Below are 11823 nucleotides of genomic sequence, written 5' to 3'. Positions count from 1 at the left end.
AGAAATTGCTATGAAGAGATTTGTTTTCAATTAAAATGATACAAAAAATAAAACAATCACAGTAAGGTACTTTATTGTTTCCCAAAAATGTGATAAAGATAAAAAACCTTTGAATTACAAAGTCAGAAAATCTGTTGATACATAGTTCATGTTAATAAAACATTTAACAGATGCATCGACACTCAGACACTTTAAAAATGGTACTGTGTGTTTAACAGGTTTCATTCAGGCATTAACATATAATGGTCTCAATTCAGTCACTCACTTTCTGAACTTATTATTCTTCTTGCCAGCACCAATGGCTGCTTTTTCTGCCATGATCTGTTGGTATTTCTTCTCGTTTCTGTTGAGGTTAAAAGGGAAAGTATAAGCCCTTCAAGTAGTTCATATCAAATATTTATTGTCAATTGTTATGCATTTCCATACACTATGCCAAAAACAGTTTCAGACATGATATGAACTAATACTGTACATGACAAAGATCAAATGAAGCTTACTGTCTGAACTCTGCATTAGCAAGCAACTCCGCCACCATGGTTCTCTTCCGGTCTTTCTTCAGGACACGGGAATGATAGAAGTCCACAGGGCTTTCTACTACTGTAGCAACGTGGGACAAAGACATTCAAGCACAAAAAGGTTCAAATAGTTCCAAAATAAAAAGTACATTGTAAATACTTACAGTAATTCTTGCTAAGAGTAGTGGAGAATAGTTGCTCAATGTTTTCCCCCCATAGCATTGAACACAACATATGGAGCACTGGGAAAATCAAGCACAGTTGAGGGTTAGATGATTACTGACCTGGAAATACTTGGGGAATCCATCTATGTCGTTCTTCTTGTAAAACCACTTGGGGTCCACTGCTCCATGCATTTTCAGTGCTTTGAGGTCGCCCTTTAGTTACTCTTGTCATTTCAGGAGCCCGCATATTAAACCACCTGGCTCCAGTTGTCAAGTCGCTCTCCTGAGCATGGCAAGCCAAGGAGGAAACATGCCTGCTTGCTAAATGTAGTAAAAATATAACTTCTCCTTGTATCACACTACTTCCTTTTCTAAATTAATAAACAAGGTTACATGGACTTGTATTCACTTTGCGCTTCAGTTTCACAGCCTGTTTGGACTCCCTGTATGGAGGCACAGCATCTTTCTTCTCAAGCTCTGAGCCAATAACACTTTTCTTCATCAACTGCCAACAGAAAAAAACAAATCACAATGTAGAAGCAGAAAATCTGAAAAACGCAGAAATCCATGGCAGTCAAAGGGTTGAAATTCATGAAAAACTTCCTCTCATTATTGAATTACCCAGCCTTGCATAACTGCACAATTCATTACCAATTCTATGCCATATATCACCTTCAAAACAAAATCAATGAAAGTTATTTACCTCATCTTGGCTCTTCTGTTCCTTTAGTTTTTTCAGGGAGTTAGAGACAGTCTTTGATTTGCTGCCATCAAAATTGATGTATAATCCCCCAAGCTCCTTCAATCTCAGGCCCGGGTCAATGCGGCTGGACAACTCTTTCCTATAACAGATTGTCTCAAATAATTACCCGGGAGAGGAAGCATTGTCTAGTCTCCAACTGGTTCGCTCTTGATATGTTAATGAAAATGAATGTGAAAAGTCTTTATACGTGCTTGGCATTGCAATTCAATATTTGAGTAAATAGCTCCATTGCTTGAGATTTGAAAAAAACAAAATCCTGCTATCCATTCAGACTAAAAATGGCAGTGTAGCCCTGTCAACTTATAGCCATTTTTAAATGCACAGATGACATGATCATGAACAACAACAAAAAAAACAGATACTTACAATTGTGGATTTCTGCTTGTGAAGAGGACTTGTGCATATTTATCATAGTCTCCCTCCTGATCAACACATTCTTCCTGATCTTGCTCTTCAATGGCCTCCGTGTCACCAGCAGTGCCCCCCTCCTTTTCCTCTAGCTTGTCAGCGTCAGATACACTGACCTTCAGGTTCTGGATAGAGGTCACCAAAATGGGCTCTGTGGTGTGAGGGGCTTCATCTTGATCAGCCCTTTCATTCTCAGTTACTATTGTGCTGCTCACATCCATAGTCTCCTCACTAGGCACTGCCTTTCATTCCTGGCTATCTACCTCCGATGGAGGACCTGTGTGGGGGTTTACATCTATGGCCTTTTCCTCAGACACCACTATAACAGGGGACATTGCATTTTCACACGCCGTTACTTTTACTGTATGATCGAGAGAGACTTGCGCATCAGCTGGTGTTATCGACTCCTGTTCTATTATCACTGGGGCGTCCGCATCTGCTGCATCCTCAGTGGACAGCTCCCTCTGCTGGTCTTCTGATTCCACTGCAGGCTCACAGAGGGCCTCAGCCATCTCTGCATCAGCACTCTCACAGACTGCTACTCTGACTTCAGACTCTGCTGGGATCACTTTCTCATCTTTTAGGATGTTTTGCTGAGCAGGGACATCCGCCTCAGAGGTATTCTTCTCTGGCTCTTCACGGACGGTTGTCTCAACGGACTCCTGTTGAACACTAGTGACCTCTGCATCATGAGAGACTGTCACACTCCCAGTTTGCTCCAGAGCAGATTTTGGAACTTGGATGGGCTCTGGCTCATCAATCACTACATCCTGATCCTCAAGGATTATCTTTTCTTCACCCACTTCTATCACGGAGCAGTATGTATCAGCGTTGATTGCATCCTCTAATTGATGGTCCTCTGACACACTTTCCTCTGCAAACTCAGATAACCTCACCTTATCTGACTAGCATAGGGATTTCTCAACTAGTATATCCAGGGCATTGGCTGTTAGCCGGGTAAGTGGAGCTGCCCTGGAACTGCGGTTGGATCCAGTGCGACTACTACAGGGGGTGCCCCTGCCTCTCACCGAGCTACGCAGAGGGATATACACATCAGTCTGGTCAGACTCAGTGTCCATTACAGTGGTGCATGTCCGTTTAGGAACAGGCCACCTGCGAGTGGACCTCCTGGGAGTCATACTTGGCCCAGACTCAAAGCCCTGAGTCACAAGTCTGGAGGTCACAGGGAACTGCTTTAACCACACCTCTGCTTCTCCTGTGAAGTAGAGGGGACTTGGAGCCATCTGTGGTTTCCGCTAAATGCATGGGGTTAGCATCAACAATCCAATCCGTGCTGCTTCTGGTAGCTCTACGCACCGTGGACGTCTGAGCAGAGACAAGACTCGGGATCTAAAAACTCAGTGTCCTCAGTATGATACTTTGAAGTAGTCCTTGTGCTCCTGGTCATGCTGGTCTGGAAGTCAAGAACCTTGGACTCAAGACACCACTGAGATGCAATAATTATTATGGTCCTGTTGTTTGGCAGTCTTTGAGAACAGTCTTCCTCAGAGTCCTGGGAGCTCCGCGAATGTTTGGTCCTCTGTAGCCAGACACCGAGGAGGAACAAGAGTCTACCTCAGACACATTCTCTTCCTTTATTGCGTCAGGCTGCGCCCCGCCTGTGGCTATCCTTCGGCCCCTGTGAGCTGGCTGTTTGTTGGGTATAACCTCCATATCTGATACAACCGAACAGCAGGACAGACTCATCAGCTTCATGTGTGGAGTCTACCTGGTTAGAAAAGCCAGTGTGACGTTTGGACGCCCTGGTCTTCCTCTTCACGGTGGAACTCTGGGCCTCAGAGGGAACATCGTGCTTGGAGTCACTGGTCACCTCAGACTGGGTTGCAGTCTCCCTTTAATCAGCCATCCTCCTGGTTCTCCGAGTGGACGCTGGAGTGGCCTGTGGCGAAATGTCAATCCCAGTACTTCAGAACTATGAGAAAAAACACTTTATATAAGCAAAGCAATCTCTGGCATGATGAATCTGTTGAAAACAGTAGGGTGTAGTTGTGTTGTTGACAGTGGAGCAGTGTTAAAAACGAATCAACTTATCAAGATATTAGCAAGCTGGCTATTTGAGTCAGGTGTGTCAGTAACCACATTCCCATCCAGTGTTTTTAACCTCTCATGGGTAGGGGGTAGTATTTTGAAGTTTGGATGAGAAACATGCCCAAAGTAAACAGTATGTTACTCAGGCCCAGAAGCTAGGATATGCATATGCATGGTAGTATTGGATAGAAAACACTGACGTTTCTAAAACTGTTAAAATAATGTCTGAGTATAACATAACTGATATGACAGGCAAAAACCAGAGGAAAGTCCATCCAGGAAGTGGGATTTTTTATGTGAGTTGTTTTCCATTGAATGCCTATTCACTATCTTATGATTTAGGGCCTAGATTGCAGTTCATATGGCTTCCACTAGATGTCAGTCTTTAGACATGCTTTCAGGCTTGTAATTTGAAAATGACGAGTAAAAATACCTTTTGGTCAGAGGACAGTGGAAGAATGCAGAGCTGCTTTGCGCGCGTGACCAATAGCGTGCTGTTCGTTGTTTTTCCTTTCTATTGAAAACGCTATTGTCCGGTTTAAATGTTATTGATTATTTAGACAATAGACAACCTAAGGATTAATTATAAACAATGTTTGACATGTTTCGACAAACTTTACTGGTACTATTAGGATGTATTCGTCTGCATGTTTTGACCACCCTGGAGCCAGTGGATTACTGAACAAAACGCACCAACAAAACTGAGTTTTTGGGACAGAGGGACTTGATCGAACAAAACAAACATTTATTGTGTAACAGGGAGTCTTGTTAGTGCAACCATATGAAGATCATCAAAGGTAAGTGATTCATTTTATCGCTATTTCTGACTTTTGTGACTCCTCTATTTGGCTGGAAAATGTTTGTATGCTTTTGTAAGCGGGGCGCTGTCCTCAGATAATCGCATGGTATGCTTTCGCCATAAAGCCTTTTTGAAATCTGACACAGCGGCTGGATTAACAAGAAGTTCATCTTTAAGCCGATGTATAACACTTGGATATTTTATGAATGATTATTATGAGTATTTCTGTATTTTGAATTTGGCGCTTTGCAATGTCACCGAATGTTGGCCAGGTGGGACGGTAGCGTTCCATAAGAAGTTTTATAGTCCTACCATATATATATAAAAAGTGTCAGTACAATTTGATAAAATGCCAACAATGTTTGAAATGGTGGGATCTTTGTGTTGGTAAAATTAATTATGAAAGAAATGGCAGTGAAAGTGCTTTTATGCCCAAATATTGATATAAGAAGAATCCTATCAAAGTAGACTTGGGAGTCAAGCGATATGTTGTGTGGGCCGCTCACTACCACACCGGAAAGCATGCAGTTTATTAGACTACAGACTAAATAAATTATGAACTTCACAGGGTGGTGAAAGTGCCTGGTGATCAGGTTGATGCTGATTTCCAATAAATATTGAGGTTCTTATTCTGGTGACACAATCGATGCTTGACTGCAGTTTGACAAATAAAAAAAATAATATCCATAAGCTCAACATGTATATGAGCCTACATGCACAATTTACCCGTGAGCTGTTAACTAGAGCGCACGTGCCAAAACCAGAGTAGGCATATTTTCTATCTAATGCAATAGTTTGACAAAACTATCGGTCTGGGTTTCCATCTTCGCAGTATTTCCACCAAATTGGGATACTTTGAAAATGTATTGTCTGTGGCAGGTTTTTGGGCTACTTTAAAATTGCACCACGGCCGCCATGGCATTTCTATCCATAATAGTACCCGTCAAAAGTTTAGACACCCACTCAATCCAGGGTTGTTCTTATTATAAAATAGTGAAGAACTTCCGGGATGCCTACAAGGCCCTCCCTGCCCTTCCGTCGGCAAATCGGATCACAACTCCATTTTGCTCCTCCCATCCTAAAGGCAGAAACTCAAACAAGAAGTCCACGTGCAAAGGACTATTCAACGCTGGTCTGACCAATCAGAATCGACACTTCAAGATTGTTTTGATCACGTGGACTGAGATGTTCCGGGTAGCCTCCGAGAATAACATTGACGAAGACACTGATACGGTGACCAAGTTTATGAGGAAGTATATAGGAGATGATGTACCCACTGTGACTATTAAAACCTACTCTAACCAGAAACCATGGATAGATGGAAGTATTCGCACAAAACTGAAAGCACAAACCATTGCATTTAACTATGGAAAGGTGACTGAGAATATGGCCGAAAACAGTGTAGTTATTTCCCCCGTGAGGCAATCAATCAGGCAAAACGTCAGTAGAGACAAAGGAGTCGTAATTCAACGGCTCAGACACTAGAAGTATGTGGCAGGGTTTACAGACAATCACGGACTACAAAGGGAAAACCAGCCACGTCGAACACAGAAGTCTTCCATCCAGACAAAACAAATCCCACCTTAACCCGCTTTGAGAATAACTGTGCCGCCGACACAGCCTATTACCAAGGACTGTGGGCTCTCCTCTGTGGCGACGTAAGTAAGACATTTAAGCGTGTTAATCCTCCCAAGGCTGCCGTCCCATACGCCATCCCCAGCCACGTCCTCAGAGCACGCGCAGACCAGCTGGCCGGAGTCTTTACGGACATATTCAATCTCTCCCTATCCCAGTCTTCTGTCCCCACATGCTTCAAGATGGCCACCATTGTCTCTGCGCCTAAGAAAGCAATGGTAACTGAACTAACCGACTATCGCCTTGTATCACTCACTTCTGTCATCATGAAGTGCTTTGAGAGACTAGTCGAGGATCATATCACCTCCACCTTACCTGCCACCCTAGACCCACTTCAATTTGCTTACCACCCCAAAAGATCCACAGACAATGCAATCGCCAACACACTGCCCTGTCCCATCTGGACAAGAAGCATACATACCCATTTAAGAATGATGTTCATTGACTATAGCTCAGCATTCAACACCCTGGGTCTGAAACCCACCCTGTGCAACTGGATCCTGGACTTCCTGGCAGGCCGCCAACTCAATCATCAAGTTTGCAGACAACAGTAGTAGGCCTGATTACCAACAATGACAAGACAGCCTACAGGGAGGTGAGGGCCCTGGGAGTGTGATGCCAGGAAAATAACCCCTCACCCAACAACAAAACAAAGGAGCTGATCGTGGACTTCAGGAAACAGCAGAGGGAGCATGCCCCGATCCACAGACGGGACCTCGGTGGAGCAGGTGAAAAGCTTCAAGTACCTCGGCGTACACGTCACTGACGATCTGAAATGGTCCACTCACACAGAGTGTGGTGAAGGTGCAACAGCGCATCAACCTCACGAGTCTGAACAAAACAACATTTTGGCACCTAAAACTTCTACAGATGCACAATTGAGCATCCTGTCTCACCGCCTGGTATGGCAAAACTGCACCACCCGCAACTGCAGGGCTCTCCAGAGGGTGGTGCGGACGGCCCAACATCACCGGGGGCAAACGACCTGCCGTCCAGGACACCTACAGCACCAGATGTCACAAGGTCAAAAAGATCATCAAGGATAACAACCACCACTGCCTGTTCACCCCGCTATCATCCAGAAGGCGAGGTCAGTACAGTACATTCTATCCTTAGTCTATGCCGCTCTGACATTGCTTTTCCAAATATTTATATATTCTTAATTCCATTCCTTTACTTTGATTTGTGTGTGTTGTGAAATTGATAGATATTACTGCACTGTTGGAGCTAGAAACAAGCATTTTCCTACACACGCAATAACATCTGCTAAACACATGACAAAATTTGATAACTATGAAACAAATTCAGAATCATGTAGTAACCAAGTGTTAAATCAAAATATATTTTAGATTCTTTAAAGTAGCCACCTTTTGCCTTGAAGACAGCTTTGCACACTCTTGGCATTTTCAACCAGCTTCACGAGGAATGCTTTTCCAACAGTCTTGAAGGAGTTCCCACATATGCTGAGCACTTGTTGGCTGCTTTTCCTTCACTTTGCAGTCCAACTCATCCCAAACCATCTCAATTGGATTGAGGTCAGGTGATTGCTGGAGTGTTGCACCTTCACACTCTCCTTGGTCAAATAGCCTTTACACAGCTTGGAGGTGTGTTGGGTCATTGTCCTGTCCAAATTATAGTCCCACTAAGTGCAAACCAGATGGGATGGGCGTATCGCTGCAGAATGCTGTGGTAGCCATATCTGGTTAACCTCTCTGGGATATGTGGGACGGTAGAGTCCCACCTCGCCAACAGCCAGTGAAATTGCAGGGCGCCAAATTCAAAACAACAGAAATCCCATAATTAAAATTCCTCAAACATAGAATAATTTACACCATTTAAAAGATAAACTTGTTGTAAATCCAGCCAGTGTCCGATTTCAAAAAGGCTTTACAACGAAAGCACACCTAACGATTATGTTAGGTCACTACCTAGTCACAGAAAAACACAGCCATTTTTCCAGCCAAAGAGTCACAAAAAGCAGAAATAGAGATAAAATGAATCACTGACCTTTGATGATCTTCATCAGATGACACTCTTAGGACTTCATGTAACACAATACATGTATGTTTTGTTCGATAAAGTTCATATTTATATCCAAAAATCTCAGTTTACATTGGCACATTACATTCAGTAATGTTTTGCTTCCAAAACATCCGGTGATTTTGCAGAGAGCCACAACAATTTACAGAAATACTCATCATATATGTTTATGAAAATACAAGTGTTATGCATGGAACTTTAGATACATTTCTCCTTAATGCAACCGCTGTGTGTAACAGTATAACTTCAGACCGTCCCCTCGCCCATACCCGGGCGCGAACCAGGGACCCTCTGCACACATCAACAACAGTCACCCACGAAGCATCGTTACCCATCGCTCCACAAAAGCCACAGCCCTTGCAGAGCAAGGGGAACTACTAATTCAAGGTCTCAGAGCAAGTGACGTCACCAATTGAAACGCTATTTAGCGCGCACCGCTAACTAAGCTAGCCGTTTCACATCCGTTACATGTGTACGATTTCAAAAAAGCTTTACCGAAAAAGCACACCATGCAATAATCTGAGTACAGCGCTCAGACAACAAAACAAGCCATACAGATATCCGCCATGTTGTGGAGTCAACAGAAGTCAGAAATAGCATCAGAAATATTCACTTACCTTCGATGATCTTCATCAGAATGCACTCACAGGAATCATAGTTCCACAATAAATTATTGATTTGTTCAATAAAGTCCATTATTTATGTCCAAATACCTCCTTTTCGTTTGCGCGTTTAGTACACAATCCAAACTCACGAGGCGCGGGCAAGTCCAGGCGAAAGTTCAGATGAAAAGTCATATTACAGTTCGTAGAAACATGTCAAACGATGTATAGAATCAATCTTTGGGATGTTTTTAACATGAATCTTAAATAATGTTCCAACCGGAGAATTCCTTTGTCTGTAGAAATGTGATGGAACACAGGTCGCTCTCACGTGAGCGCGCATGATCAGCTCATGGCACTCTGGCAGAGCCCTGACTCAATCACCTCTTATTCCCCCCTCCTTCACAGTAGAAGCATCAAACAAGGTTCTAAAGACTGTTGACATCTAGTGGAAGCCTTAGGAAGTGCAATATGACTCCATAGACACTGTATATTCGATAGGCAATGACTTGAAAAACTACAAACCTCAGATTTCCCACTTCCTGGTTGGATTTCTTCTCTGGTTTTTGCCTGCCATGAGTTCTGTGACACTCACAGACATCATTCAAACAGTTTTAGAAACTTCAGAGTGTTTTCTATCCAAATCTACTAATAATATAATACTGCAATGCTCTACTTTCAGAAATACAGCACGAAATAAACTTCAGTTAGTGTTAAATACGGCTGCTAGAATCCTGACTAGAACCCAAAAAATGTATCATATTCCTCCAGTGTTAGCCTACCTACACTGGCTTCCTGTCAAGGCAGGGGCTGATTTCAAGGTTTTACTGCTAACCTACAAAGCATTACATGGGCTTGCTCCTACCTATCTCTCCGATTTGGTCCTGCAGTACATACCTACATGTACGCTACGGTCAAAAGACGCAGGCCTCCTAATTGTCCCTAGAATTTCTAAGCAAACAGCTGGAGGCAGGGCTTTCTCCTACAGAGCTCCATTTTTATGGAATGGTCTGCCTACCCATGTGAGAGACGCAAACTCGGTCTCAACCTTTAAGTCTTTACTGAAGACTCATCTCTTCAGTGGGTCATATGATTGAGTTTAGCCTGGCCCAGGAGTGTGAAGGTGAACGGAAAGGCTCTGGAGCAACGAACCGCCCTTGCTGTCTCTGCCTGGCCGGTTCCCCTATTTCCACTGGGATTCTCTGCCTCTAATCCTACTACAGGGGCTGAGTCACTGGTTTACTGGTGCTCTTTCATGCCGTCCCTAGGAGGGGTGTGTCACTTGAGTGGGTTGAGTCACTGATGTGATCTTCCTGTCTGGGTTGGCGCCCCCCCTTGGGTTGTGCCGTGGTGGAGATCTTTGTGGGCTATACTCAGCCTTGTCTCAGGATGGTAAGTTGGTGGTTGAAGACATCCCTCTAGTGGTGTGGGGGCTGTGCTTTGGCAAAGTGGGTGGGGTTATATCCTTCCTGTTTGGCCCTGTCCGGGGGTATCATCGGATGGGGCCACAGTGTCTCCTGACCCCTCCCGTCTCAGCCTCCAGTATTTATGCTGCAATAGGGGCTAGGGTCAGTTTGTTATATCTGGAGTACTTCTCCTGTCTTTATGCTCTCTCTAATTCTTTCTTTCTTTTTCTCTCTCAGAGGACCTGAGCCCTAGGACCATGCCTCAGGACTACCTGGCATGATGACTCCTTGCTGTCCCAGACCTATTATTTGACCATGCTGGTCATTTATGAACATTTGAACATCTTGGCCATGTTCTGTTATAATCTCCACCCGGCACAGCCAGAAGAGGACTGGCCACCCCACATAGCCTGGTTCCTCTCTAGGTTTCTTCCTAGGTTTTGGCCTTTCTAGGGAGTTTTTCCTAGCCACCGTGCTTCAAAACCTGCATTACTTGCTGTTTGGGGTTTTAGGCTGGGTTTCTGTACAGCACTTTGAGATATCCGCTGATGTACGAAGGGCTATATAAATACATTGATTTGATTTGAATATGCATATATTAGATACTGGGCCTGAGTAGCAGGCAGGACAGGATTGTTATTTTAAAACGAGGACATTAAAGACCTAAATAGACTACATGCAAATGTTTAAAATATATACTCTGGGCACCTTATTCATCCAAGCTACTCAATACTGCCCCCCAGTCCCAAAGAAGTTAAGGAAAGAAATTCCACAAATGTACTTTAACAAGGCACATCTATCTGTTAATTGAAATGTATTCCTGGGGACTAACTCATGAAGCTGATTGAGAGAATGCCAAGACACGACCAGTCGAATCGCGTGGCATGCTGAAGAGCGTAAACCGATTGTTTTGTTGATGAAAGTACTAAAGTGAGAATAGTCAAGTTTATCATTCATTCCTTGCGGATGTGTCAAAGATACTTGTTTTTATATGATCTGAAATAAATGAATAGTGATTCTGGAGTAATCATGTTCACCCATCTCATACAGACTTGAAATCATTGGCCACTTTAATAAATTGATCACTAGTCACTTTAATAATGCCACTTTAATAATGTTTACATATCTTGCGTTACCCATCTCATATGCATATACTGTATTTTATACCATTTATTGCATCTTGCCTATGCCGCTCTGTCATTGCTCATCCATATATTTATGTTTATACTCTTATTCCATTCCTGTACTTAGATTTGTTTGTATTAGGTAGTTGTGTGGAATTGTTAGATTACATGTTAGATATTGCTGCACTGTCGGAACTAGAAGCACAATAATTTCACTGCACTCGCAATAACATCTGCTAACCATGTGTATGTGACCAATAAAATGTGATTTGATTTGAACAGTCCGCCGCTCTCCTTCTTGGTCAAATAGCCCTTACA

At 43.3% G+C, this 11823-nt stretch overlaps 1 pseudogene across 1 annotated transcript; it reads right to left on the bottom strand.

The window, feature by feature from the left end:
- Positions 1–60: 60 nt before the first annotated feature.
- Positions 61–3524, bottom strand: LOC110524423 (uncharacterized; annotated as a pseudogene). The gene is made up of 8 exons (XR_016496452.1): positions 3426–3524; positions 1809–3176; positions 1383–1521; positions 1089–1184; positions 1043–1045; positions 800–962; positions 498–607; positions 61–343 (listed from the first exon to the last, which is right to left on the bottom strand). The product of XR_016496452.1 is annotated as an uncharacterized LOC110524423 (transcript).
- Positions 3525–11823: the final 8299 nt, after the last annotated feature.

Source organism: Oncorhynchus mykiss, chromosome 5 (assembly GCF_057628025.1).
Source record: "Oncorhynchus mykiss isolate SJ-2025 chromosome 5, ASM5762802v1, whole genome shotgun sequence".
In the NCBI taxonomy this organism is placed as follows: Eukaryota; Metazoa; Chordata; class Actinopteri; order Salmoniformes; family Salmonidae; genus Oncorhynchus; species Oncorhynchus mykiss.
Note: the sequence above shows the minus strand (reverse complement) of the source record. Positions and strands in the feature narration are given on the sequence as shown.